Source organism: Falco biarmicus, chromosome 4 (genome assembly GCF_023638135.1).
Source record: "Falco biarmicus isolate bFalBia1 chromosome 4, bFalBia1.pri, whole genome shotgun sequence".
Lineage (NCBI taxonomy): Eukaryota > Metazoa > Chordata > Aves > Falconiformes > Falconidae > Falco > Falco biarmicus.
Genome location: NC_079291.1, coordinates 69,529,431 through 69,557,073, shown reverse-complemented (window position 1 = coordinate 69,557,073; position 27,643 = coordinate 69,529,431). Strand labels below are relative to the sequence as shown.

The 27,643-nt window shown below is 40.4% G+C and overlaps 1 protein-coding gene and 1 long non-coding RNA gene across 6 annotated transcripts in view; one reads left to right on the top strand and one right to left on the bottom strand.

Annotated features, from left to right (window-relative positions):
* ZC3H7A (zinc finger CCCH-type containing 7A) overlaps nucleotides 1-6,334 on the bottom strand; it is a 30,106-nt gene extending 23,772 nt beyond the window's left edge. The window contains exon 1 of one of the 3 annotated variants that reach the window (XR_008821666.1): nucleotides 6,211-6,325. The gene's annotated coding sequence lies outside the window, so the exon portion shown is untranslated. Of the gene's footprint in view, nucleotides 1-6,210 lie in introns of all 3 variants that reach the window. The other 2 variants (XM_056337740.1, XM_056337739.1) reach the window with 2 other exon arrangements.
* A 461-nt stretch (nucleotides 6,335-6,795) lies between these two features.
* On the top strand, nucleotides 6,796-27,384 carry LOC130148784 (uncharacterized). 3 transcript variants are annotated; one of them, XR_008821669.1, is made up of 4 exons: nucleotides 7,686-7,919; nucleotides 8,067-8,202; nucleotides 22,264-22,867; nucleotides 25,325-27,384. It is a non-coding gene; the product is annotated as an uncharacterized LOC130148784 (long non-coding RNA). The 3 variants fall into 3 exon arrangements; XR_008821668.1 differs by lacking the exons at nucleotides 7,686-7,919; nucleotides 8,067-8,202 and adding an exon at nucleotides 6,796-7,679; XR_008821667.1 differs by lacking the exons at nucleotides 7,686-7,919; nucleotides 8,067-8,202 and having other exon boundaries at nucleotides 12,951-22,867.
* The last annotated feature ends 259 nt before the right edge of the window (nucleotides 27,385-27,643 follow it).

Below are 27,643 nucleotides of genomic sequence, written 5' to 3'. Positions count from 1 at the left end.
CATTTCAATCCAATTTAAATAGTCTTGATCACTGATTTTTTTTTCCTTCATGTCTCTTTCATTTACTAGATTTACAGATGTTGGAGTTGAACAGGCTAAAACAATCTGTATAATCTTCAAGATAAAGCTTCCTGCAGCACGGCAGCACAGCTGCGTACAGTTGTGACTAACTGCAATGTAAGAACACAACTTATTTTTACAAGAAAGATCACCAAGACAAAGTTTTGTTCTCAAAACACTGAAATTCAGAAAAAGGCTTTTAGCTTGAGGAAATACATTTTTTTGGTGATGAAAATTACTTTTTGTAAAAATAAAAAACCTAACTGCATGCAGTATGTCTCTGTTAGTCTGGAAACTAAGCTACTAAGCTAAAAAAAGCCTGTATTTTGTGCCAGGTTACCATTAGACATCAATGATGGAAGAATGAAAACAAAGTAAAGCAAAAAACCAAAGTAATTCCCAGCAAACTCAAGAAAATCACAAATGAGAATAGAAACCAGATGGAGAAGATACCCTACTTTCCATGAATGATTTGGAATCATGAAATGATCTGAAGAGCTCTAATGTTTACAAACATTTCCAAAGCATCAAAAAATAAATACATGAAGTTAACTCTTAATGACTTGAAATTATGTTGGTCTTATCGTAACACATTCCTAAACAATCATAAGAAGCAGTAATTTTCTTAAGGTCACTAAACAAATTAATGGAAGCACTCCAAGGCCCCCGTTTCACCTCACTTCCCACTGTGACCTCCTAATATCAGCACACTCTTTAAATAAAAAATAAAATAAAATATACAGAAAGGTCTGTAGATCATGAACAGCTACAATAGTTCGCCAACATGAATTGTTCAGCTATTGCTTGTTTAGGTATATAAATAGCACTCAGTAATCTACACTCCAGAGGAAATAACATGAAAAATGGTTACAAAATGAGTTTGTGGTTATTTTATGCATCAACTTTTCTTCCACAAGTTAGTAACACACACTGTACTTTCAGCACATATATGGAAGATTTATTTATTATAAGAAAAATGTTTTAATGAATTACAATAGCATGTCTATGAAGAAATGTAATTATAAATGCCAAAAGGAGATATATGGGGCATCCAAATATTTTTTGTTTACTCATTCACAGTTTAGGTTTAGAATAAGAAATTCTCACACTAACCGAAGACAGCAGCAATATCAGTATATGCTTTCCCACAAAAACAAGTAACTCTGTAAAACATATTTTAGTCCCCTGAATCATCAATTGACAAAGTAATACCTTGACAACACAAGAGCCTGGTGTATATCTGTTTTCCCATTCTTCTTCCCCCAGTCCGTTGAGATCCCTTATGTGCCATGGTTGGCATCTTGACTTCTCCTGTTGCTGCCAAACTCAAATCTCAAATCACGTCAGGCTCCCAGAATTATGAGGCTGACTGAAAACATACTAGTTTAAAAACCAAAGGTGTTCTTTGTTTCCGTTATATGCCATTTGTTTTTGAACTTCTGTGGTGCACTTCATTCTTTTCTTAAGACTTTTTACCACGACTTTAAAGTCCATAATTATTTTTTTTTTAGTAAGGCTTCTGTGAGGATGAGGGAGATGGACTCAATGACCCTCATGGGTCCCTTCAACCTTGAGATATTCTGTGATCCTCTATCAAGATCTGGGCAAGCATTAAGATCAGCTTTACTGATTTTAAACAACCCCAATACTCCATACGAACAACTTGCAAAGAGATGAAAAAAGTCCAACACAGTAACAATTGCATTTATTTGTCACCTCTAGCATAAATATTAAAGATTAAATGGAATACTGAAACTTCAGGATGCCCAGATCCAATGTCTCCATGAAAATAAAGTTAATGGAAACGTTACAAACTGGCACCACAGATAAAAGAATAGCTAGCAAGTGATGAACATATGTGAGTGGTGTAATTTACTATTCAAAGCAGTTTTCTGTTGTATTCCTACTTAGTCATTTGCATCTGTACCATGTTCAGGCAAAAGTTATCTTTCCTTAACACACTAAAGTTATCTTTCCTTAACACACTTTGACAGTCACATTGCCCCAGTATTTGATTTTGCAGAGGATTTAAAACTGTTTCAGATAGCAACCCTAACAGCATCTCTCCCATCCAAATTATCCTTAGATCCTTTTGAGCAACCAGAAACACATTAGAGTCAGTAATATACAAGGCAAATAATCATGTCTTGATTTTTAATGTCACCCATCCACTTTGAAAGTTTAAAAAACCCCACCCTATTTAGCAACAGCTTTTCTTTTCCACCTGCAGGAGCAGAATTTAAAACAAATAGACATATGTACATACGTTTAAAAAGTTAACATGTTGCTTTGCTGCTTGTAACTATTACTAGAAAAGCAAAGCCTATACTCTTGCTTTACTCTTTGTGCAGTTCACTGAAAGAGACAAGCTAAAAGAAAGAAAAAATAGCATGGGATCTAAAATAAAAAAAAGGCAGATAAATGTATGAGTAATTAAGGTCATGGGCAGAACTGATTGTTGCATTAAATGTAGTATTTCGACAACTGCTATTACATGAACAACACAAGCTCAATTTATTAAATCTAGTAAAGAAAAAAAAAAATAGCTGCCTAAACCCAAAAAAGTTAAAGAACAATTTATAATGTTTTATCTTTATCACAGGCTTCAGCTTGCCCTGTTTCACAAAAGCAGGAGCCAAATGACAGAAAGTACTCTGCCAGTAGCCAATGTCACCTTTTCTGATAGATGCTGGTCCAGTTATACAAAAGGGAGATACGGAGGAAAACAGGCTTGAACCAGCTCTGGCAGACAGCAACACGTACACTTTTCTCTCACACAAAGCCACTTACACCTCTGACTGGTTATTTGTTTTCCTTACAGCACAGGGCAAGAGAATTTTCTTGGTTTCTGTATTTTGGCACTTCTGAGGCATTCAAGGTAAGTTTTAAAGGATATTCACAGTATTTAGCATAGGCCTGGGATAATTCTTCAGGCACAAGGGCTTGGAGTACAACAGTTGCTAGACTATCTTGCAAGGCAAAATTGATCTTTGGAAGGCAAGTCAATAAATTCATACAGAACACAGAGTGCTGGGTTTTTCTGCAGAAGGAATACAGGCCCCTTTGTTACCCTGAAATGGAAAGTCACACTCCTTAAAACTCTGAACAATCTAGCCTTTTAATTTTAAAACTGCAAATTCATCTACAGTTTGCCATGCACACAAGTTCCCCCAGTTGAAAGTTCACTCCCAAAGGATAAGGAACTGGACAGGACCAAGTCTTTTCTCCTGCTGCATACGCTTCTGCAGACAGCTTGCTTAGAGGTGAACAGAGAACAGAGGAAAAATGCATTTGGGGACCAGAACTACTACCACTGGGAATAATGACCTTCATCTGACCAAATAATTCTGCTATTGTTCGTTACTGACATTAATGGTTCCAGTTGTCATAAATACTTCATATAAGCATTCCCTGTACCTTCAATCCTAAATGCTGCGAACAACTGCACAACAGTGGTCCTCACTGCACCTCCTTTTCCACAGAGCTAAAACTTACAAAGTGCAGCATATACATGTGTTTACAGAAGCATCCCCTTGCCATGCATCACTGAGTTGACTATTAATGCAATTACCGGGTTACAGAAATCTCAAATTAGATCTTTATACAGTACAAAGCACACTGAAAATTTTATCATGATCGCTGCCGATAGATCTCTACCAGCCTCAGTGGTTCAGCTGAATTAGGAACCTTGACTGGGATCCAAGTCTAGTGAAAATCACACTGAGCAAAGAGACCCCCTTTTGTACTCTACCACCAGCATTCTTCCCGCTCATTATGACACAGGCAGGAGAAGAGGTAACAAACTAAAAAGAGTCAACTCAGTCAAAAATTAACCCAGCATCTACACCATTGTATGTCAAAACTTTGATCAGCAATCAGAAGTTCTGAAAACAGAAGTCTGCATGTAAAATAAAAACATGAACAGCTCACCAGTGTTTGCATAAAGGAAAACTGCAGTACAGAAAAGAGAAGTTACACTCTGGGTCCTAGAATAAAGGGATGACTGCAAAAGAACAGGGAAGACTGCAACAGAACAGTAGGAGTGAATATATGACTGAAAGGCAGGCCACATAAATCCCTTTCACCTATAAAAAGTGAAAGCCGATCTCTGCTGCTACCTCCTGCACCAGTAACAGCAGCAACTAGCATAATCTGTTCAGGCATCTGGCTACAAAAAGCTATATACATATAATCCCCACCCCAGAAGCACAAGAGAGCAGGTCCCTCTATCAAGAGAAACAGGTGAGAAAAGCAAGTGGGACACGTGCAGCTATACCCTATCTGCCTCCTATAGAAGGAACTCACTGGCAGAATCACCTCCATTCCCCCCACTCCCAACTCTACCAAGAACCAAACCAGACATCAGGCACCTGCCCAACACAGAACAAGCCTGACCCAAAGCAGCCTTCTCAAGGCAACTTCATTGCCTATCCTAACCATCTGACGGTATTAGTTGCAATTATTCATTTAAAAACTACAGCGCAAATTAAAACATACATTACAAAGATTGTAAACTGCTCACCAGACTTGGACCGGCATCAAGATGAAGAAAGAAAAACAGAAATCTTAACACAAAACAGAAATCTTAACACAAAATCTTTTAGAAATACCTTCCTCAGATAGCATAGGCACAGAAGATTTAATATTATGCTCATGCATCACTAGGTCATTACATAAGACATTTCAAACACGTAACATGCTGCAGGGGGAACAGGGAAAACAGCACACGACACACATTTCCATAGTTTTGAGTTAATTCCTCTGCTCCATCTAATACTTCCGGCCACAATCACACAACTCCGTTACGTCAAACAAAAAACCAACTTAATCCACAAACATAACTATTTCACTTTTTATTTCTGTAAAGAGAAACAATCTTGGCTGTTGTCAAAATGAAATATCCAAATTAAACAAATGCAAGAAGACACCCACCCCAACAGTTTAACATCGATTCATTCCACGTTCTTTATTTTTTAGCCACATCCGCTCCCACTCATTCCCCACACATGAAATAGTAAGATACAGTTCAAGGTTTGTTTTCTGTTTTGATAGCTTTCCTACATGGCTTTTTCTAGACCCATGAAAGAAACAGGAGAGAACAAAGGTGCTTTTCTAAGTCGCTTCATTTTCCTGGGAAATTCAGGAGTGGGGCTGGAGCCTTTGGTTTATGGCTCCCTTAGACACTTAGTAAAGAACAGCTCCAAAATCCGAGCTGAAGGAGGAGTATCTTATCACCAAGTCCAGATTTATCGACAGAATTTTCACCAAGACAAGCTCTGTCAACAGATTTTGACGAGCGTATTTGACAGCCTTTGCGTTTGGGTTGGGTTTCTTGCGGGTTTTGTTGTTTGGTTGTTTTGGGTTTTTTTTGTTTGTTTGTTTTTTGGGTTTGGGTTTTTTTTTTTTACATCCTGCAACACAGACAGGACTTTCTGCAAGCCAACCGTAGCAGCGCTGCCGGAGCGGGAACCGCCTCCGCAAACCAACGGGATGGAAACGGGCCCCGCGTTCTCCCGACGGCCGAGCCCCCGCTGCGGCGGGCCCGGCTAGGCGCGGCGGCCGCGGGGCTCCTCCCGCCCGCCCTAAGCACGGCACGGCGGGCCCGGGCACACTGCGAGCCGGGGCTGCACTGGCGAGCCGGAGCAACAGGAGAAGAGCTCCCTGGCCGCCAATCCCCGCGGCCCGGGCCGGGCCGGGCCAGGCCAGAGCCTAGTGCGCCCGGCGCCCTCAGCCCGCCCCGCACCGGGCCCGCCTGCCGCCGCCTTTGTTCGCGCCACCCGGCTGCCGCGGGGAGCCCTCCCCGGGGGCGGCCGCCACCCGGGCCCGCCAACTTCTCCCGCACAACTGGCGGCGCCCGCCGCCCCCCGCAGGCAACCGGCAGCGGGAGGGCTGCTTGCACCGCTGGGAGGGGCCGGGCGGCGGCCCCGGCGGAGGCGCGGCCCCACCCTCGGCCGGAGAGCGGCTGGCCCCCGCGGCGAGGGGAAGGGCGGGAGCGGCTCCCGCCGAGCGGGACGGAAAGGCAGCAGCCGAGCCGAGCCGGGCCGGGCTGCGACCGGGCGCGCCTTCCTCGGGCGGAGGGGCCCCGCCGCACGCGCGGAAAGCGGAGCGCGCCCCTCCCCCCCCCCCCGCGCCGCGCAGCCCAGCCCCTACCTACTCCTCAGCCCCGCGGGAGCGCAGCGCCGTGAAAGGCGGAGCCACCGAGCCCGGGGGCGCAACGGCGACGGCGGCGACAACGACGACAACGGCAGCGCCGCCCCCGCCCCGCCCCCGGCAGCGCCGCCGCAGGCGCCCCCTGCTGCTGGGAGGCCGCGGGCGCGGCCTGGGGCCAGCCTGATTGGCCGGAGCCCTAGAAGCGCGGGCTTCCCCATTGGCTCGTCACCCTTATTTTGGAAACAGGCACTTCTGATTGGTGGCTCCCAAGGAATTCTTTGCTGCTGATTAGCTGGCTGCCTAGCGTCCCCGCCCCCTTTTTCATCAGAGGGCGGCAACGCGGGGCTCCCCCCCCCCCCAGCGCCCCGTGTGGCAATGGGACAAGTAGCGTCCTCGCCATGACTGAGCCCGGCAGCTGCCGCGCTTCGGAAGCGCCGCCGCGACCGTTTAAACCTTCCCTTGGCTGTCCCGGAAACAGACTGACGTAGGCGGCCTGCTCGCGGCGCCCTATGGGATGCCGGTGACGTCAGCCGTTTGTTCCGGTACGGCGCAGGTGCTACTGCGCATCTGTGGGGCCGGCGGCGGGCGCCGGCGGTGTGTGCGCCCCGTGCGGGGCCGGCGGGGCATCGCGCCCCGGGGCTCTATGACGGGCCCCGACCCGGCGGGTCCGGGCCCGGGGGAGGCAGTAGCGAGCGGGCGGAGCGCCAGGGGCCGGCTGTGCGCCGCGGCCGTGCGAGACGGGCGACGGGCAACGGGGCCCGGCTGTGCCCGCCCCCCCCCCCGGGTGGGTGCCCGCGAGGGCGGGGGCCGGCGGCGCCCCTCGGGCCGTTGGAGCTCCCGCAGCGCGCTTGTGCAGGCACCGCTGCCGGGTGGTAACGCCCGTCGGCCGGACCGCGAAGGGGGCTGCCGCTTCCCCCGCCGCGCACACGCGCGGGGCGAGGCGTGCTAATTAATGCCTCTCGTGCATTAGCGTTAATGATGACACTGTCGGTGGTGCAGCTGACCGGTCTTGTACGGGTGGCCCCAGAAACAAAATATAAAAAGCCCGCGTGAGACGGCGGCGTAGCCCGTGCGGCAGAACCGCGCAGGGGGCGTCCCGCTGCCACCGCGTGTAATTACCGACCGCGCTGGCCTGTCAGCTGGGTTCTGAAACCAAGCAACAATGTAATGGCAGCAGTCACATGTTAATTAGTTAGTGCTTAAGTGTACAGGATGAAATTTAAAAGTCCCGAAGGGCTTAACGCAGAATAGGGCTTTTGCTTACTGCAGGAGCTACAGCGGGGCAAGAGGAACAAAAAGTAAAAAAAAATCATGCACAGAACAATAACTATGCTCATGGGTTATAAACTATGAAATGGACCATAAAAATGGTTAAAAGGCTTATCCAGTTCCAGCTGGCAATTATTTGAACACTGAGCAGCCTAAAGGAAGCAGCATGATCATTCTCGCCCAGAACAACCATTGCTGAGGTAAAATCTTTCCACTGGTAGTAACACGATGAAAATATTAATCCTAGCTGTTAATCCTTTCGATTTATAGGTGTTATATAAATCACGTTGCTGATTTTTCTAAGCCTGCTCTTAGGATTGGCTACATAGTGTTCACCTGTAGAGAATGGCTTGTTGAAAACTCCACTGATGCGCTGACTGATCTTAGGAATGTTTCAGATGTAATACAGACTGCAAAAGTGAGTCTGCAAATTGCATCAGGTAAAGTTAAGGTACTAAAAATTCTATACAAATACCCTACCTATCAAATACTTGGTAAACAAAGTAAGTTTTGTGTTAGAATTAAGAGGTTATTGGCCAAGCTGTCACATACTGGGGTGGTATAACAAGTTATATCTTATAAAGCAGATTTAGAAGCACAGCTGTGTCTGCCATGGCGCGGTGTTAAAGTGGGAGCTGTAAAGTCACGGTTTCACTGATGGGTACAAGATGTGCAGAATACTTTGAGATTGTGACAAGATAAAGAACATAAACACCTAACCAAGTAAGTTTTTGGGGAAGTAATATTTTTAGCTTTTATATAACTTAAATTCAGAAGAGTAACAAGTAATTATCTTCCTTGTTTATATTAATTACATGATATAATAACTGCTCGGAGGAAAAAAATAGTAGTTAAACCATCTTGAGGTAACTTTTCATGAGTTAACTGATGACAATTAATCCTTTTACAGAAATTCATTACCTTTCATTTTAAAATATTACTTGTGAAAGCCTACATAAACTTACCCAATAACTTTTTTGACAATTTCAACTGCTGATGTAGTTATACTGTGATGAAGAATGGAACTTCGTTACTGTTGTGTGTGAGAGAGCTTAAAATTTTTTTTAAAGGCATTTGGAAATGTATTTATGTATCAAAAAGGAATTACCCTGGTATACTGCTAGAACATGGCTAAAGTCAGCTAGACAATCTTGCAGTTGCTGTCTTGGAGAATTACCCTTCTGCCATATTAAAAGGAGTTTTAAGATGACAGATGTTTCATCACTGTTTGTACTGATGATCTTGAACAGACAGAGTTAATTATTTGTCATCATTAATTATGAAGGAGAAAATTAAGGTACTAGGTATAACTAGAAGTTACAGAGCTTTTCCACACTTTGGAGAACAACAGGTGTTCTGTGATAAACTTAGCCACTATGGTGAAATTATTAGTAAGAAGCATGTTTTATTTGCTTTTATAACACTGACCAAAAACCTCCTCAAAGTTGCATTAAGGGCATTCTATATCCCAAGTTTCAAGCTGAAAAAACAGACTAACGTATTGTAGGACAGGCTATGGTGAAATTGTAATATGTATCACTACATTTGAAGTATTTTAATTTCTGATATGTTTATTTTTAAATCCCAGGGAAATTTTGTCACCTTTTATTTGTGTTTTTGCTATCATAGTCTAGATTTTAAATTTAGAATGCCATATATTTAGGAGACTCTCCTTTAAAAGTACATTCCTATAAAATCTTGAAAGATACAGTCTGAACAACAGTTGTTACCTGTGTCCCATTATCCTTTTTTCATTACTTTTACCTTAAATTCAAACCAGCTATTGCAACTCCTTTTTTTTGTTTTGTTTTGTTTGTTTAATCAGAAATTGGAATTGTGCAGGTCAGGATGGGTTACTTGGCAGCAGAAGCCGTGACACAGCTTCTCCATCGTAATACTTCTTATGTTCCTACACCTCTCTTGCCCTCTTTCTTTTTCAAGTGCTAGAATTTGGGGCAGGGCAGGGGGGTGCAGTAGGGAGTTGGCACAAGAGAACCGTAGGGGTCACGTTTCAACTAAAAGGCTCCCTGATCTGGTTCACCTTGCAGCCATGCAAACAGCTGTGCTGGCAACAGCAAAATGGCTTTGAACAGTGTCCTGAAATAGACAAAGACCTCAGAAGATAATATATGAGAGAAATAAACTGAATTACGCAGCACTTAAGTGGCAGAAGTTGCAGTATTAAGTCACAATGAAAACAGCAGAAACCAAGATCATCTTATTTAACTAGGCACATTACAAAGCACTAAAACATACTATTTATAAGCACTGCAGTTGTAATTACTCACATTGTTCTGTGGACAGCCCTAAACTTCATTCATATTCATGTCAGAACATTTGCAAAATAGATTGACATGCTTGACAGCTGCTATTTCAACAAGTTGGTTACAGCAATAGGTTTGTTGATTAAGGCTAACCGAAGGGAAAATGAAAGGCTGGCATGAGCAGCCTTTTTCCCTATAAAGCAAATTTAACATGGATTATTCTCTTCAAAATTATAAAAATCTTGTAAGATTGTCACTGTTACTAAGTAATAGCTATGTTTTTCATCTTTATGCTCGTTACCATTCTGTTATGTCTGTCTATATATTTATTAACTGGAGGTAAATGACAACAGTTGTGATTTTATAATGATTTTCTCTTCCTGACTGAAATTCCTTAGGATAGCAGTGTTTTTAACTCATTAGTTATTCAAAGAAGTGTTTAAACTGAAGAACTGTGTCATGCATTCCAAGAATACCCAAACTGTACTGCAAGATTCAGTCACTGATCACCCAGTCCCAGCCCCCTGCCACAGGCAGGGACACCTCCCACCCACCCAGGTGGCTCCCAGCCCTGTCCAGCCTGGCCTTGGACATGCCGGGGATGGGGCACCCACACCTGCTCTGGGCAGCCTGTGCCGGCGCCTCAGCACCCTCACAGGGAAGAATTTCTTCCCAATATCTCATCTCAATCAACCCTCTTTCAGTTTAAGGCCATTCCTCCTTGGCCTGTTGCTACATGCCCTTGTAAAAAGTTCCTCTCCAGCTTTTCTGTTGGCCCCTTGAGGTGCTGGAAGGCTGGAGACCCAGAGTTTTTGTTGCTCCGCCACTGGTTCGTCCTGTCTTCCAGGCTTGCTGTGTTCATGTCTGTTTTCAGATTCAGCCAAGCTACAGCCTGAAAAACATGCAATCATAGATTTTTTTAAATACTAGTTACTAAGAAGAAAATACATATTCTATCCTTTCCACTGCATTACTGCACAAGAAGATGTGTTCCTTTTTGTTTATCTTAAATTATATAATATTTTAAGTTTTATGATTGAGTAGTTAATTTTTGTGAATTCCCTTGTTTAAGTAAAGTGATATTTTGAGCTAAGGAAGAGTTGGCACTTTAGAGAAAATGGAAATTAAGACATTTTTGCAGATACCTTTTTCAAAAACATGGCCAGCTTTTTAAACATTTTTTTCCCCACAACTAGCTTGCAAAACAAAGCAAGGAAAGGGACTTCTCTTGAACTCTAAAAAAAATTTTGGAGAGAAAACACAACAAAACCAGTCTGAATTTTCTAATTCACATGTTATAAAGTAAATTGCTTTGGAACCCATATTTATTATGTGCTCCCTGATCAGGAGGATTACAAAGCTGTGAATGATAGTTTTACTTAAGTGGAAGACAAGTTTTTTTCAGCGCATTCCTGTATATGCAGCATCTGAAGTTCTTATCTTGCAACGCTTTCTGACATTAGGATTACAGTTCACTGGAATTTCTGATGTAAATAAGTTATTTCTGTGTAGAGATCATTCCAGGAATGTATTCCCTTCAAAACTGTTTTGGTTTTGATGTTTTGACTGATTTGAATTACTTTTTTAATTTGATTCAAGGCCTCGTTTCTTTCCCAGACCCAGAATTCTATGTCATATATATATATATGCAATGACATTGCTTTTTTTCTAGTGGTTATGGAATATAACTAGATATGGAATATATACTTATTCCAACTCCCATGTGTATTTTGGGAAGGAAAAAAAAAATCTCCCTGAATAGTTAAAATGGTAAATTTAAAAAAATACAATTTTTTTTATCATCTGTAAAAACAGTCAGTTTTGGTCAGACATGAATATATATATGTTTTAGCTACTACCAAAGGAAATATTCAATAACAAAAAATATCTGTATAAGTTCTATAAATAGTTCACCAAGATAGAGCTTTGTACAAAACAAGAATATGAAATGCAGAACTGTTTTGGTGAAGGCATTCTCGGGAGTATTGACCTGAATTAAGCAGATTGAAACAGTGGAGCCATATTATATCTTTACGAGAAGAGAAACCTGCAGAAAACGGACCTGAATTAAATTATGAACAGTTCCCTTCCAAAGGCAAGTGACTTAACCAAAATAATGCCCTTTATTTTAAATAATCATGTGTAGATTAAATATAGTTTAACGTAATCCATTCTAAAAGTCAGTATGCAGTTGATGGGGCTTTTGCTTGTTTTTCTGGGGTGCCCACAATATTGTTTTATTTTCTGCCAGTACTTGACACCTCTTTTGCTTAGGATACCCAGAGATGTGTGAGCATCACTCTGACCAAAATAGGTAGATCTATTGCACATTTTTGTGGCTGGCCAGTGCATGAAGGAGGACTCCCACCAAGAGGATTGCCAGTATTAGGTTTTATTTTGGCTGATAGTGGTGGATTCTTAATATCTCCATGGTAAAACATTGAGTATTGCATGCAAGTTACAAAATCTGTGGTATTTTATCTGCTCTATCATGTGCATACCATGCTGCTGAAAACCCTAACTCCCTGCATTACTGAAGCAGCAAAAGCTTTTCCTTTTGTACATTGCCATTTCCAGCAGTTGCAAGTCAGATTATGGGCTTGACCCTTGAAAATGAGATTAATTTTTTTGTTTGCTTTTTAAACAACAAACACATCAATCTATACTCTTATTTTTGAAAGCCATACAAAACCAGAATATCCTATACTAGGCAACAGTTACCTCTGTAGAAAGAGTTTTGGCAGGTTTTTTGACTTTTTTGTTTATTCTTTCTTAGAGGTCTATATATTATTTAGTTATCTTTAGAATTGAGCTAAAGAGCATAACAATATGTTCCTACACAAATGGCATGTTGCAAAGTTTTGTGACTCGGTATTCTAACCACCACGCTTCAGATATAGCTCATTTACTGTTGGCATACAAAGGTAATGCCCTAGCAGAGAAGTGATTTCTGCTATCATGAAGAAATTGATGGTGGTGGACGAGCAGCAGGGTATTTGGAGAACAGCTACAAGGCAAGTTAAAACTATAACTTTTACAATATGAGCCTGATGTTAGTTATGAATATTTTTATTTTCTTTAGGAAACTACTTAGCTTTTTTTATTAATTTAAGATTTCTTGCTTGTTAAAACATTGTTGGAAATTGTTGAAGCCAATGAAACACCTGTGGGTTTTTGCATAGGAGTTAGTGTAGAAACCCATCAGTCATATCCGTTACGTAAAAAATAAATACTAGTATACAATAGAGAGGACCTTGGGTTTGTTTCAATGTCTCAATCGTAATCCACAGCAAAACAACCCTGGGGAGGCAGAGCCCCACCGCTGGGGAGCCGCAGCCCCACGGGTGCCCTGCTGCGTGCCCTACCGGGCTCACACAAAGTAGGAAAGTAACAGTTCCTTTAGGCTGGAAGATTCCAAATGAGAAAGGGCTTGAATTACAAAAAGAAAAGAGAAGCCATTTCAGCACAGTATTTTAGCACACAGAAAACGGATGTACTAAGTGGAGCTAGTTGAACTTTGTTAATGGCAGTCACCATCATGAACATTAGCTTCGGGCCTTATGAGTAGCCTCAGAGGATAATCAGGAGTATAATATCTTGCAGTGTGAGGAGGTTGTGGATGACTGGTCTAATAAGGATGCGAACGGAAAAGAGAACCATTTTTTTCAAAATGGGTGACCTGTTAGAGATCTTCTGTTAGCCAGGAAAAAGAAAGTGGAGGGGAGGGAGTGCCAGTCTCTGCTTTTAACCTTCTCTTAAGAGTAGCAAGGGTTATGATGGGCATGTGGGAGATGGATCTCTGCCCCCACTCTGCCCCCAGCTACCTTTACTCCCTAAGTTACTCAGACCCCTCAGTGTGTTTGGAAACAAATCAAAATGCACCACCTCACTTCGGCAGGGAGAAGAAAAAGGAAAAAAAAAAGGGAAAAAAACCCCAGACGTGCCTCTCAGACTATCGGTGATATTACAGTTTAGACTGTCTCCTGATGTTGTCACACAGTTTAAACAGAAAGAATGGCAAAACTGGAACCACATGAAGCCATACCTGAAAGTGCCCCTAGAGCAGCTACCCAAACCCACTCTTCAAGTTCACTGTCCCAAAAATGCAGTAGTTAAATCTTTAACCATCACAATGAAGATGCCAAGCTAATACATCCTTCCTAAGTGTTAGTTGTCCAAAGTATGAAAATATGCAAACAGAACTTGTTGCTGGACTAGCAAATTCAAGGTTAATTTGCAGAGCCATACAGAGAGCTTTGAAAATGTGATTTAAAAATGAAATGGAAGATGTAGGGCATTTTGTATTAATTCAGACAAGAAATACTAAAGAGTAAATACATTTGAGACACTGATACAAATAAGAGTGCTGCTTTCTAAGCTCTCGCTAGATTAACTTCAGTTTTCCAGCTTACTGAGCCTTGACATTGCATACCCTTAAGATCTGTAAATCTTTTAAGGTGCTTTACCATTTTCTTAAGGGAGTCACACATTTGCAAAATTCACTATCAGACAAATGTATCTGTCTGGATGTAAAGGTTGTATTTCAATAGGAATCATATACATCGCTTCAGTTCTTGGTTTAATGATACCTGATCCAGTCCAGCTAATTATAGGTAATTTTGGCTAGGGTAATGAGTAGCCAGAAGTTCAGGTAGTTCTGCGGGCAGTTCTCACAGCACCTTATTTCATGTCCAGTGAGCTAAGGACACTTGCTGAGAGTGCAGAACATCTCTTGAAAAATGAGATACTGGTTTATATGTATCAAGTTACTTCAGGGATTCAAGGAAAGCACATCATGAAGGTATTAATTTGTCAACTCCTTTCTTTCCGAGAAGCTATTAATTTTTGATTTGTTAATATTATGTTAGTGTTTACAGTTTTCCTAAAGAAAATAATATCAGGACTTCTCCTACCCTTTAGAAATAATCTTATTATTTATTGTGATTAAGAAGGTTTAAATGTAGCAATCTATGCCCACTTAATTTATTGGATCATTTCATTCTATTCCATTTTCTCTATACTGTTATCTTACTTGTACATTCTAAACAGGTATTGCAGATAAAGCTGAGGAAAATTGCACCTATTTTCTGCCCTATTTGCTAATATAATATTTACACCACTGTTGTAACTAGCTAACCCATTATCATGAACTTCATCTGTTTACATCAGGTCTTAATTTTATCATTTTCTGTAACTGGCTGTGCTGATTAATTTAACAGTGTAAGGTGTGTCTGATTACTTCCTTTGGAAGACAGAGATTATGACTGCATCTACTGTAAGCATGAATCTCAGGAAGTGTTTTATTCAACATATAATGCTTGTTGTAGCTGTACTTTAGAGCTGGAGTTTTTTGTTAGATTCAGTATCTTGATTTTTCACCTCTGTAGTCCTGTCCTTATTTGCTTGGCTTTATATTTAGAGGTTAACCACAACAAATGTTTAATGCTAGAGAATTTTAGTGTAACTGAAAAGATGCAATATGGGTAAAGTGAATTGATCTCTTTTCTAGCACAGGTTATATATGAGGTTTAAATCTACCTATAAAGAAGATGTGGGAGGGGAAAACAGTGGTTTATAATTAACTCCGTTAAAGAGTGGGCTTTAGCAAATAACACAGGCAGAATGGAAAAATACCTCTCTATGCAGGGAGAGTTCTCTGCCAGAATAGCAAAGAAACCTATTTTATTATTTTTTTTTAGCTTTGCCAAGATCTAGAAGGTTTCAATCTCTTAGTAATGTAAAAGTTAAATTAGTGTGACTTCTTCGAGTGTACATTTAATAAGAGTTGTCCCAGAGAGGCCAGGGAGCAAGGTGTATGCTGACTCTTCTGTCTTTGCACATACTCGTGCCTACTTCAGCCAAGCAGACTAGTCCAAAAGAGGCCCATTTGTAGAGCAAAAGTTTCGTGGATGTCAAATGCTCAGCACCAATGCACATTTCAGGGGTTTTACTTTGCAATAGCTTTGGTCTGAACATACGGGTTGGAGCACACCTTCCTGTCTAATTTTCTCCCAAGGGAATCCAGGTCACGTGCTCTGAGATGACTCTAAAATGAACCAAAGCACAGTACCTGGGGACAATCAATTTGGCTCATTTCTGAGCCAAACTAAAATGCTAACACAGACATGCACTTGGCCAGTTAGAGTGCTCTTTGCAGGAACGATCTCTCTGAAGGAAGTTTTGCAGGAGACCTTTGCATAAACAAGCGGGGATCAAGCCAGATTTTCTCTTTTTGCAGTCCGGTATCCTAATCACAAGCTAGAGTGTCACTGGTGTGTGTTTCTTTCTCTGTTGCTAAGAGACACTAATTCTTTTCACAATTTCAACAGAAAGAGTGGAGGCAGTAGTTCCTTACAAACCTCTAATCTGGCAATCAGATTATCTTTTCGTAGGTGAGCTAAGTAGGTTAAATCTCTTCAGAGCCTCTAAACTGTCTCTCTCATCCTGAAAGCTATTAACACGTTGGCACTGTGTCTGCTTCCCTGCAGTCTTATGTCAAAATGGCTAAATGTTACACGTCTCTGCCTTGCTTTGCTATATTCACATGTCTAAAATAGAAAGTCCCCGATCATCATATTGGCTCTTAGGAACGCTTAACCCTCTCCATATACTATGGAGGAAGCTCAGCCCCTTCTCAGAGAGAACCAGCCACGACAATGCTCAGTTGTGGACCAGTACCTTAATTCCTGCAAACAGTAAAAGCAGCTATCCCATCAGCGGGTCTTAACTGTCATCCTTATTCCAAAAGGTCAGTCAGTCATCCAAAACTCAGGTTTATAACCACTATTAAAAATAGCAAAGTATTTTCAAGCTGACTGACTATAAAAATGTACTAAAGGAATTCTTCAGGTTTACCTGTGGCACATTCCAAGGAATTGGAGTTTCAAGTCCTTAACAGTAAAGTTTACTTTTTTGCTTTATATCATTCTACTTCATGTTGGAGACCATACTGAAAACCAAAATAATTTTGATAACCTGTCTCCTAAAACCTAGTGAAACAAAAGCCACATTACAAAGCTAACAGTTTTACATATAAACTGAAAACCTGACTGACTTTAAATAAAGTTTTAAATAAGGCATGGCCACACTTGACTAGGTTCTTTCGAAGAAAATACTTTTGACAGAAAATCAAAGGAGAGCAAAGTTAGCTGAGGCATTTCTGTTCTACTTTATTTCTGGTTTTATATGGCTGAGCATCAAACTGATTAGAGGGTTTTTGTGTTTTCTTTACAATCACTACTGAAATACAGGATGCAAAATACAACTTTTTCAGAGGGCAGGGGAGAGAGGAGTCTTCTTTCAGCAACTGAAACTTTAAAAAAGTGTGTCAAAACTAGATATTAGAAACTTGTACGTTTTCCTTTCACTTCTGTTATGAAGGAGTAGATTCTTTGTTTCAAATCAGAAAGAAACCCAGAATACTTCATAATTGAGATTCTATCAAAAGAAAAATATTTCAAAACAGTATTTTAATTGTTGTGTGTCAAACTAGGAGGATTAACATATTAAGGAAATCATAGAAGTAGAGCAGAAAAGCATGAAAATGCTTTGGATGGGGCTTTGAGCAGCCTGCTGTAGCGGGAGGTGTCCCTGCTGATGGCAGGGGGGTTGGAACTCTGTGATCTTTGAGGTCCCTTCCAACCCAAACCATCCTGTGATGCTACGAATGCTGCCATTAACACCCTAAGAAGGTATTTTCTTTCATTAATCATACATTGCATCCCTCAGTCCAGCATCTTGGTACTCAAACCGATATGACTCTATTATAAAATCTCAGGGGTTTCATTGATTATTTACCACTAAACTTGCTATATAAACACAGTCATTGGAAGTTAGTGATTCCACAGGGAATTATTCTGAAGAATGCCTGGAAAAATAAGGTTAGCGCATTTTCTTCTCATCTGAAAGAGTCAGTATTACCCAGTATGCATACTGCTCCATAAACTACTATGTTACCACTGCCTAATGCAGTAGTGCTGACACAACTGCAGCTGTGAGTTGTACTGTAAGCATCTAGGTATGTACTAATTATTCCTATAAATATACATGATTTCAGAAGCGATAAGAGTTCCATGACAGTAGACTAGCACAATATACTTAATTTCACAGAGTTTTTTGTGAAGCATGGAAGAGAATCCAGAGGAGCTGGCATTTTACAGTGGCCATTACAAATAATGGAGCTGCAAAACCTTTCACAACAATCTTAGTGCACATGGGTATTACAAGGCAGGACACATGAAGTAAGAAAGGAATGTTTTTAGGAAACAATTGCAATTGCAACAGAATTGCACTGCCATTAAGACAGAAGTTGCTACAACAGGCAGAGTCCTCCTGTTTCTCATACCTTTACAACTTTTCATTTATTTCATGCTCTTTAAATGTTTTTTAAATCCATTTTTGTGTTTCCAACCACTTGTGCTTCAAGAAAAGTTTTGCATTTGTGTTTGTAGTTTTGAGCTTGTATGCTGTAAGACTCTGACCAAGCCTTAGATGGGTGGGTTTTAACTCCCATGCTGTACTCCACAGCGCGGCACCCCACCCGTTGGCTGTACACAAAAGGCGGTTTTAAATTGACGGGCGAGTTAACCTTCCAGACCTCAGTCTGGAGCATGTGTAATTATGCTAAGTCATTGTTAGAAGTTATTTTAAAAGGAAATGTTGCCTGCCTTCTGAGGTTTTTCTACATACATATAGTTTGGGCATGTCAGCCTTTCTTTAAAACTACAGCACTGCTCTTGATAAAATAAGCAGCTCTAGCACTTTAAAGGACAGAAAATAAGAGAAGGAGCTAGGCTTTTCCAAGTTTATTCTCCACCTTGCCACTTTGTATACAGCTTAGGTTATCCTGGGTCTCGTTATTTAAATTTGTAAGATTAAGCTTTCAGTTTTTAAACCTGGGCAGCTGTTGCAGTGATTGTTTACATGAAAATGTAAGTTCTTCTGTAAACTGTTGAATCTGAGATACCAGAGAGTTTTACACATTTTTCTTTGTTACCTTTTAGAGACAGGAGGAGTGTGCTGGTTTAACTGAGGACAGAACCTAACCTGTAGTAAATATCGTTTACACTTTATTTGTATTTTCTCAAGACTAAAGTTACTTTGGTTGTCAGTTGAAACATCTAATATTGAACTTACTGCCATTCCTTCCTTTTCTCAAAGGCTCTCCCAAATTATTACCTCTAACAAATATTTTAATGAATAAACCACCAAAAAAGTTTGTCTTTATTAAACCTTATTTTTACTATAAAAATATGAGCCACTTCAAACATGCATAGTCCCATCCTACTCTAAGTCAGTCAGTTTTAAACCCTACCCTAATCAGGCTGTCCCATCTCTGCTTCTAGTGCCTACTCTTGATGGAACTTTTTTCTGGCCACAGGCCCCTTACAAGATGTTCTGTTAACAGAACAGGAAGTTCCTTATCTTCTAAAATTGTGTGACTCCAAATTTAATTATATGCTTTAAGTGGATAGAAAATATGCCTTGCTCAAAGAGAAATTACTTGGGCTGGTACAAGAAATTTCAGGGCCTATGGAATACAAGTCAGATGAGATGATCTGACCTTCAGGTCTTTGAATAAACGACAAGTGATTTAAGAAGCTGAAGAAGAAAATGTGATGGGCAGAGGCCAGAACCAAGTGATGAAAAACAAAACTCAAAGACCCTAAAAATCCCTACCAGTAAACAGTTACACTTGTTTCAATGGCAACCCTTCTCTAAGGGATTGTGCTGCTCAGTGTTCTCACAGAAGTTCCTAAGGCCAGTATTTCAAGTAAAATTAGGACTGCTGCAGCTCCTCCTCTTCCTTCAACTTGCAGTCATAATGATCATAAAAGGACCCACCTAATCCCAATCCTTCCAGTCGCAGGATAATCAGCTAATTATGCACATTACAGAAAACTGAAGGGGGAATGCAGTATATGTGCTATGGTACAAAATACTTCTTTCTTTATATGACGAAGTGATCATTTAGTGGTTATGTTATTTAGTGCTTACTTTCTGTCCAAAGGAAGATGCATTCCTTTCCTTAGGATCCAGGCTGAAGTCATTACAGAGAATCAACTGCTCTGCTTTACATTTTAATTCTACTTCATTGCATGCATATGCAAAACATGTTTGCACACATCCATAGGCAAACTATCTGTTGCTTCAACAAAAATTAATAAATGAAAATGCTACTTGATTGAAGTGAAGAAAGTGAACCTTCAGCAGCATCTCAGCACACAATTATCCTCGAACACCCATGCATTTGAAAAAGTGATGGACAGTACTGACTTTTTCCTTTTAAAATAAATATTATACAGGTGTTTTTTTTGGTGGTTGTCAGAAAGCACAAATTAAAAATTCAGTATGATATTTTACAGAATAAATATTAATTAGAATTGCTTATGTAATTAAGTTTGGGTATACCTTGCCTTGACCCTCCGTTCTAAATAAGGTTTGGACACAAGCAAAGATTATCTGTTCCTGGCAAATCCTTCCTAGGGATTACATGGTCCATAAACTAATAAGGGTTTATCTTTTCCTCTTTCTGAGAACAGAAATAACTACAGCAACATGGAAACATTAACATGGCATTAAAGAGTTCCAAACAATTAGGAAACTAAAAGGTTAGTATTCTCACAGCAATAGCAAATCACCATTACGTTCAAGTATGTAGATCTTATGTGCAGACCACACATAAAATTCAGAGTACTCCATGTATGGAGTACTGTTCTGCTCTGTGAAGTAAAAGTGTCAAGTATGCATAAACTCTTTATTTTAAAAGATAATCTGAATATGGTCAACATAAAATTTTGTATGCAGCACCATATTATTCCTATTTTTTGGGGTGCCATAGTCACAAAACAAAGCTAGACAAAATATCTACCATGCAGCATAATTTAGATGAGAATACTGATGGTGAAATAACTGAGTTTATTTATAACTAATATATAAAAAATTAGAATGCACTAAGTTTTACTCTATAAAAAGGTACAAATACGTTTAGTACTTGCCATCTGAAAGAGCTTCATGATCACTGTAAAATGGCTATTTGAGAATCTGTCTGTTTATTTGTGCGAGCTCTGAAAGGGTAATGAGTGAAAGCTGTAACGTAAATTTGAAACTGGGAAGTTACCAAAGGTGGCCTCAGAGGAATGAACTGCTTTGTGACTAGTCATCTTTTGACTGCTGATCCTTGAGATCACCTGTGACTTGATGCTACATATATTTTAGGATAAGTGCTTTAAAGAATTTAAATCCATTTAGCAAGATTTACGTATCTAACAGTTGAAGAGGAAACTATTCTTTTTAAAGCTTTACTATGACTGAGTTCTTGCTCCCATGTTTTCTTGCTGTCTTGCACATCGTGACGCCAGGTGGCAAGGCCCGGTACACACAGTACAGCAAACTGCCTTACTCTGTGTGGTAAATACAAGGAGGATAATGGTTCCATCACTGCTAGTACAAATTGGGTCGTTTATAGCATTTGGTGTATTAATTTTATGATGGCAACTCATATGCAGTTGAAACTTATAAAAACTTTATACATAGGAACAAGATTCTTCATACATTCTTTTTTTAAAGCATAGAGGCCCTCCATGTATTTAGGATTGTGTGAGCTTTATTAGTTACAGGACCTGCAGACAAGAGTTCTTCTAGGTGGCTGTCTATGAAATTCAGTAAACACATTATCACCATGAGGAATTTGTGTATTTTTTTAAAAAACCAAGGAAGCAATTTATGTGTTTGGATCAGTCATATTCCTTGTATTAAAACAAAACCAAAAAGAACAATCAAAGCTTGAGACTGCCAAACCCACTGGTGTCCTAGTTTTCAGTTTGTACAGTGGAAATTATGCAGCGTTTCTGTATGTCTTTGAAGATTCACTGAACTCTGTAAACAGAATTAAGAATCATCCTCTTCCCTGAGCACTGTCATATTTACAAGCTACTGGGACTTCACTTCAGCAGCTACCTTCAGACTCAACTGTTTTCTTAGCTTTTCCTGACAATAAGTCTACAACTCTTTTGCTCTGAAGCGTCCTGAACGTGCCTTCTCTGGTCGATAACTGATCACTTTTAAGGAAATACAAAAGCCTGTAGAATCACAAAATCTTTTCCAGTTTTAGGAAAAAGTATTCTTAAGCCAATGATGGATACTGCAAAGAAGCATAAGCTTAAGTCTTTATAATTACTGGATACATAAATTACTCTAAACTGTTTATATTATATAGTACCCATGGCGTTTGTTGCCTTCCAAATGCCGTGGAAAACAGGCCTGCATAGAAGACTTAATAACATGTTCGTCATGACAGACGGCCCACATTTGAGAATGCACTTAAACTCTTACCTTCTGTTGAGATGGAAGTCCTTGCTTCTCACTGGAAATCGAAATAGCAGCTAGTGGCTAAACAATAGCAGCTAAGCAAACATTTTACTGAACATATTTAAAATATTTAAACCACTTACACTGTATGCACGCTCCTCAGGAAATGGCTATTATATCTTTTGACTCACTAGTATCTGTTTTATTTCAGGTATAGCAAATCATGATGTTAGTGCTGACAATTCTCTGGTTCACTTACTCCTCATCCCAACCACACTGCAAAAGCTACGAGCAAAGATGGGAGACAATCTACCAACAAAGATAACCACAGCCTGCTTGACAAGGGACACATACTCAGTTCTTCAGCACTGTTGAGCCTCTTTTTGATCCCACATGTCTTTAAGATACCAGATTTCTGGTATTCACTTCTTTCCTACTCATAAATGCTCTTGCTAATGCCAACACTCCCCATCCCTCAGTGCTTCCAGGGTTTTTTTGCCTCTCAACAATACATGCAGTAACTTCCCAGTTCCCAAAACAGTCTGGATGCCATTTCAGCTGTTTTAAAGACAGATGGCTGTTGTGCTGATTAGCCTGGAACAGATAAGGGCTACATTCTACCCGCCTTTCCTTTGATGGCCACATAACTTAGGGGGTTTATCCTCTGCTAAGTGTCTAATTGCCATAAAACTCTTCACAGCCAAGGAGGCAGACATCGGGAACAGAAAAAATTATGAAGGCAAGCTATATCGCAAGCAGGCCAGGCCAATACGGTGTTGCACTGTTGACAGGATGGAAGAACAAAACAGTAGGAGGTGAGCAAATAAACAGGTATGAAAAACCTGCATTTTATTTTTAAGCAATTTAAAACATCTGGAGACAATGAAGAGCCACTAGGCATACTAAAAGGAAAAGTTACACAAAATCATAACGTGCATTTCTGTGTCTTCCATCTTGGTGGAACATAGTCTGCTCAGTCTCTATAAATCCAGGTTCTGTCTTTGCCTTGAATACTGCATACAATCCTGCAGCTTCCCCCTGTCTCAGTAAGAACTGGAAGAAGATTCAGAAATGGTCAACAAGGACAGACAGAGGCATAGAAATGGAATTTCAGAACAGTGAGTTAAAATGGTAGGGAAGTAGTTCTTTATGAAAAGGGCACTGCTTAGCTTTATGACAAAGCTGTCTAGATAATAAAAGTAGGTGAAGTCTCGGCTCTCTTCGAATTCGGTACAGATGAATTCCCCTGTGCATTTGCATAGAGTAGTCACTGATACATGGCAAAAATTTCTCATTGCAGTAGAATAAGCCTACTGCCTTCCCTCCCTTCAGGACATAGTTTCATGAAAACCTTTAGGCAAAAGGAAAAGTGCTATTGGAGTCTCTGCCTGGCAGGGTGGAACTGCTAATTTGAAGCTATCTGCTATCACATCACAAAATCATGGAATCACGTAGGTGGTAAGGGACTCCTGCAAGTCTGCAGTGCAACTTGCCACTCAAGGCAGGTCCCATTAAAGCAGGCTGCTTGGGCCATGTCCAGTTGAGTTATGAATATATCTAAGGATGGAGTTTCCACAGCCTCTCTGGGCAAGCTATTTCAGTATTTGACCATCCCTTTGTGGAAATAAATAAATAAATTTGTTTCCTGTATTTAATTTCCCATGTTGTGACTTGTGCTCATTGCCTCTTGTGCACCCTCTGGGAAGAATCTGGCTCCGTATTTTCTACAAGTGGTAGACAGCAGTATGACCTCCCCTCACCATCATGTTTAGACCTGAGTAAATGCAGCTCTCTCAGCTATTTCTTGTATGTCATGAGCTGCAGCTCCCCAGAACAGTTTGGTGGCCTTCATGAGCCTTGCTAAAGCATATCAATGCCCTTCTTAAAATGAGACACAGAACTCCAGATGTAGTCTCACAAGTGTCAAATAGATGGGAAGAATCACATCCCTCCAAACCTACCAGTTACATTCAGCCCAGTATACAGCTGGACACATATGTTGCAAGAGCACACTGTTGACTCATATTCAACTCGTCCACCATGACCCTCAGCCCCTTTTCTCCAAAGCTGCTCTCCATTCAGTCAGTTCCCAACACGTCCAGCTGCATGGGGTTATGCCAGCCCAGATGCAGGGCTTTGCATTGGCGTTCGCTGAACTTCATGAGATTCCCCAACAGCTAGCTCATTTTTCCAGTCTGACTAGGTCCATCTGAGTAGCAGCCCTGCCCTCCAGTGTATCAACCACTCCCCCCAATTTGGTATCACCCACAGACTTGCTGAGAGGTCACTGTCCCATCATTCTGGTCGTTACATCAGCCATTTCAAGAATCCAAGTTGATGTAACCTCTATAAAAGAAAGCAACTCAAACATCCTTCCAGAGATCTGCCAGAGATTTCAGAATTTGTTTTACAAAAATGCAAGAGCTGCATTGCTAAGTCTCTTCTCTAGATTTAAAAAGTAGCCCTGAGTTCCACAAGAAGCAGGCCCTGGGTCTTTTCATGGGTGCAAACACTGAAATGTAGAACTTAAGAGGGTGTAAGAAATCCTCTGGAAGGCAGAGATGACTGTTGAAACTTAAGAGCTAAGGAAGCCAGGAATTATTTATAGAGTCCTTCCGTGGGATCTTGCAGTCTGTGGCTTTGCTCAAAGACAGACGATACATTTTCATATCATAAAAATGGACAGAGTTGCATCAGTATCTAGATAGTACTCCAAGAACGTACTTGCAATCTTGTTACGTGCCTGGGTGATTGCATGCAGAGGATGCTAGTAGCCATTGTACTCACAGGAACAGAGGGTAGAATCTGGCACAGAACAAAACCAAACAAAGACAGATGAAAAAAGAAAACTGTAGGAGGTAAATTTAGCTCTTCTACATACATTATAACTGTAAACCAGTTTCAAGAACATTTATGTAATAACAACCTTCCCAGCACACAGCTGTCTTCTACTGGCAGCTGTGAGCTAGCACAGTGTTTTTGCAGAATGGACAGAATAACATCGCTGTCAAAGGGTATATAAAGGACAACGCTACAAACATGGTCCCCAAAATTCTCTCAGAACATATGCTACTCATAGGCTTACTATTACCAAAGACATTACAGTATATAAGCTGGTATAGTCTTAAAGTTGGATTTTGTTCTATATGCTAGAAATAGATTTGAGATAATACCAAGTGTATTGGCAAATACCACTAAATGGCTTAGCAGAATGTTTTCTAATCTTCCACCTGGAGCTTGTCTCTTCAAACTATGCTTTATAACTCCTACAGTTTTTACATCCCCAACAACATGAGCTGAAGAAAACATCAGTAAACAGAAGCACTGGTTGTGAAAAGGAACTAAGAGAAGGTGGAAGGACATGAAAGAGCAGAAAGCCAGCCAAATCTCTAAAAATGGGAACAGAGGCACTGAGCGTTTCCAAACAAGTACTTGAATTCAAGTAAGGCTGATTGTTTTTTTTAATGAAGACAGTGATAAAGAAGTTGCTTGTGTACTTGGACATTCAATATCTGAAGGAGCATACACGGTGTAAGGGATGTGTTCCAGGCCAAACCTGTGTCCCAATCCAATGTTTAAGAAAATGTGGGGTAACCTGGGGACGTTTGCCAAGTATAGCAATCAAGTAAATACAGTCAGTTGACTTACTGTTGGGAAGCGGCTCTTCAGTTCTAATTATTCTGGTACCTTCACAGTGTGTTTGCTTTCTTTATGTCTGAGCAGCAGTCAGTGACACAGAAGAACCCAGCTGGGACTTAAGCTGGATGCAGAACGCCAAGGTGCAGTTTCCCAGCTCTGCTACAGCCATCCTGTAACAACACCTTAAGCAAATCACCCTGCCTTTATTCCCACCCCTAACAGTGGGAAAATAATTTGTTTCACCATTCTTTATTAGGTCATTACTTCAGCAGCACAGCAAAACACATCATATAGCTTAATTGTCACATGTTTAATTTGTGTCCCAAATTTGTAGGACTTCTTTTAGATCCCTTCAGACCCTAGTACTTCTATACTCATCATTATTACTACAGATCTTCATAACAGCTAAATGTGGTGTATATATAAATTTGACCAAGGTAGGTGGTCAATGCTTTTTCATTTCTCAGTAAAAATAACTGCTTTACTAAATAAAAACTGTTAGTGGAACAAATTCTTCTGTTAATACAAAAAAAAACCCCAGCTTTGCAGCTGTTTAGTCAGCAGTAAATTAACTGTTAAACTGCTTGCAAAATCCTTCACTTGCTCACAGTGAAGTGGATAACTTGCACTTACATTAACCATGTTTCAAACCATTCTAGCCCCTTCCATCAACATTCTAACATTTTGGATTAATATACTCACCATCTTCCTGCATGTAAAGAATCATAGACACTGAAAAATGAGGCTTTTACAACTAACTTAACAACTTTGCCCATAATGTTCTTATGCTGTGAGACTGTTCCTCAGTACAGCTATTATGTCCCAATTATATTAATCTATTCCTCAGATTTAAAAGCAACTTAATTAAAACAACCATTAAGCACATGTAACCTTGTTTGAGAAAGTATATTTGAACGCCAAATGCTTCTCCCCACCCCTGCACAGCTCCAGCTGACAGAAAGAATTAATCAGTAAGAAGGAAAATGCCATTTGTTACATGTGACTTATAACACTTACCAAATGCTTCAGAGAAAAGAAAAGGAACAATACAGAAAGCAAATATGACAGGTCTACACTGCTGCATAAGCTTTCATTTACAAATGTAAAGGAACTTTGAAATAGCATTTCTAAAAAAATCACTCTATCATTGTAATCCATATTAACTTTCAGTCTGTTGCTGGTATATTTTCTTAGCCATATGCCGTGACAACTAACTGGACAACCTAAATTCCCGCCCAGTAAAAGTATTCCCTTGCAATAGATTTCTCCCCCCCAGCCCCAATTTCACTAGATGTTCTGCTTTGAACTTTTACTACAGCTAGTAAGAAATGCAACTCCTGACTTGCATTCCTTACTTCATCACCTCATATAGTTTTTGTCACTTCACAGCTGTGCTTTCTGATAGAAGCAGCTGTAGCCTAAACATTTCGGTCTTGCTTGATTTTTCAATGGTTTTAAGATTACTTTCCTTCCTTCAGAGAAAAAGCTATCAACTGCACTAATCCAACATCCAGTGCACCAAGGCATTGCATCAGTCAGTCTTCTGAAGAACAAACATGAAATGTAATTCCTGTTGCTCCCCTGGATACTGTTTTCATTGTCATATCCAATGGTATGCTGGATGGGATACTGTTCAACTGGAAGTTTCACTAAACAGTTGTTGAACACTATTAAAACATTCTAATAGGTGTGACTTATTGACCGGAAGAGTTGGTAAACAAATGCAATATAAGTGACAGTATGAAAATAGAGTAACAGTAATTAGCAATGTGACTCCATGAGTAATACGGAAATTGCTTTGACCCAGTTGATGACAGTAGCAACAAAATATTAAAAAAAAAATTATTATTTTTTTAAATCTATCCCAAATAGATCGTCTCTCTTTTAGGACTTGTACATTACCAAGACTTCTCAGGGTCATTGACAACATTTGTGGTTGTCAGAGATCCTAT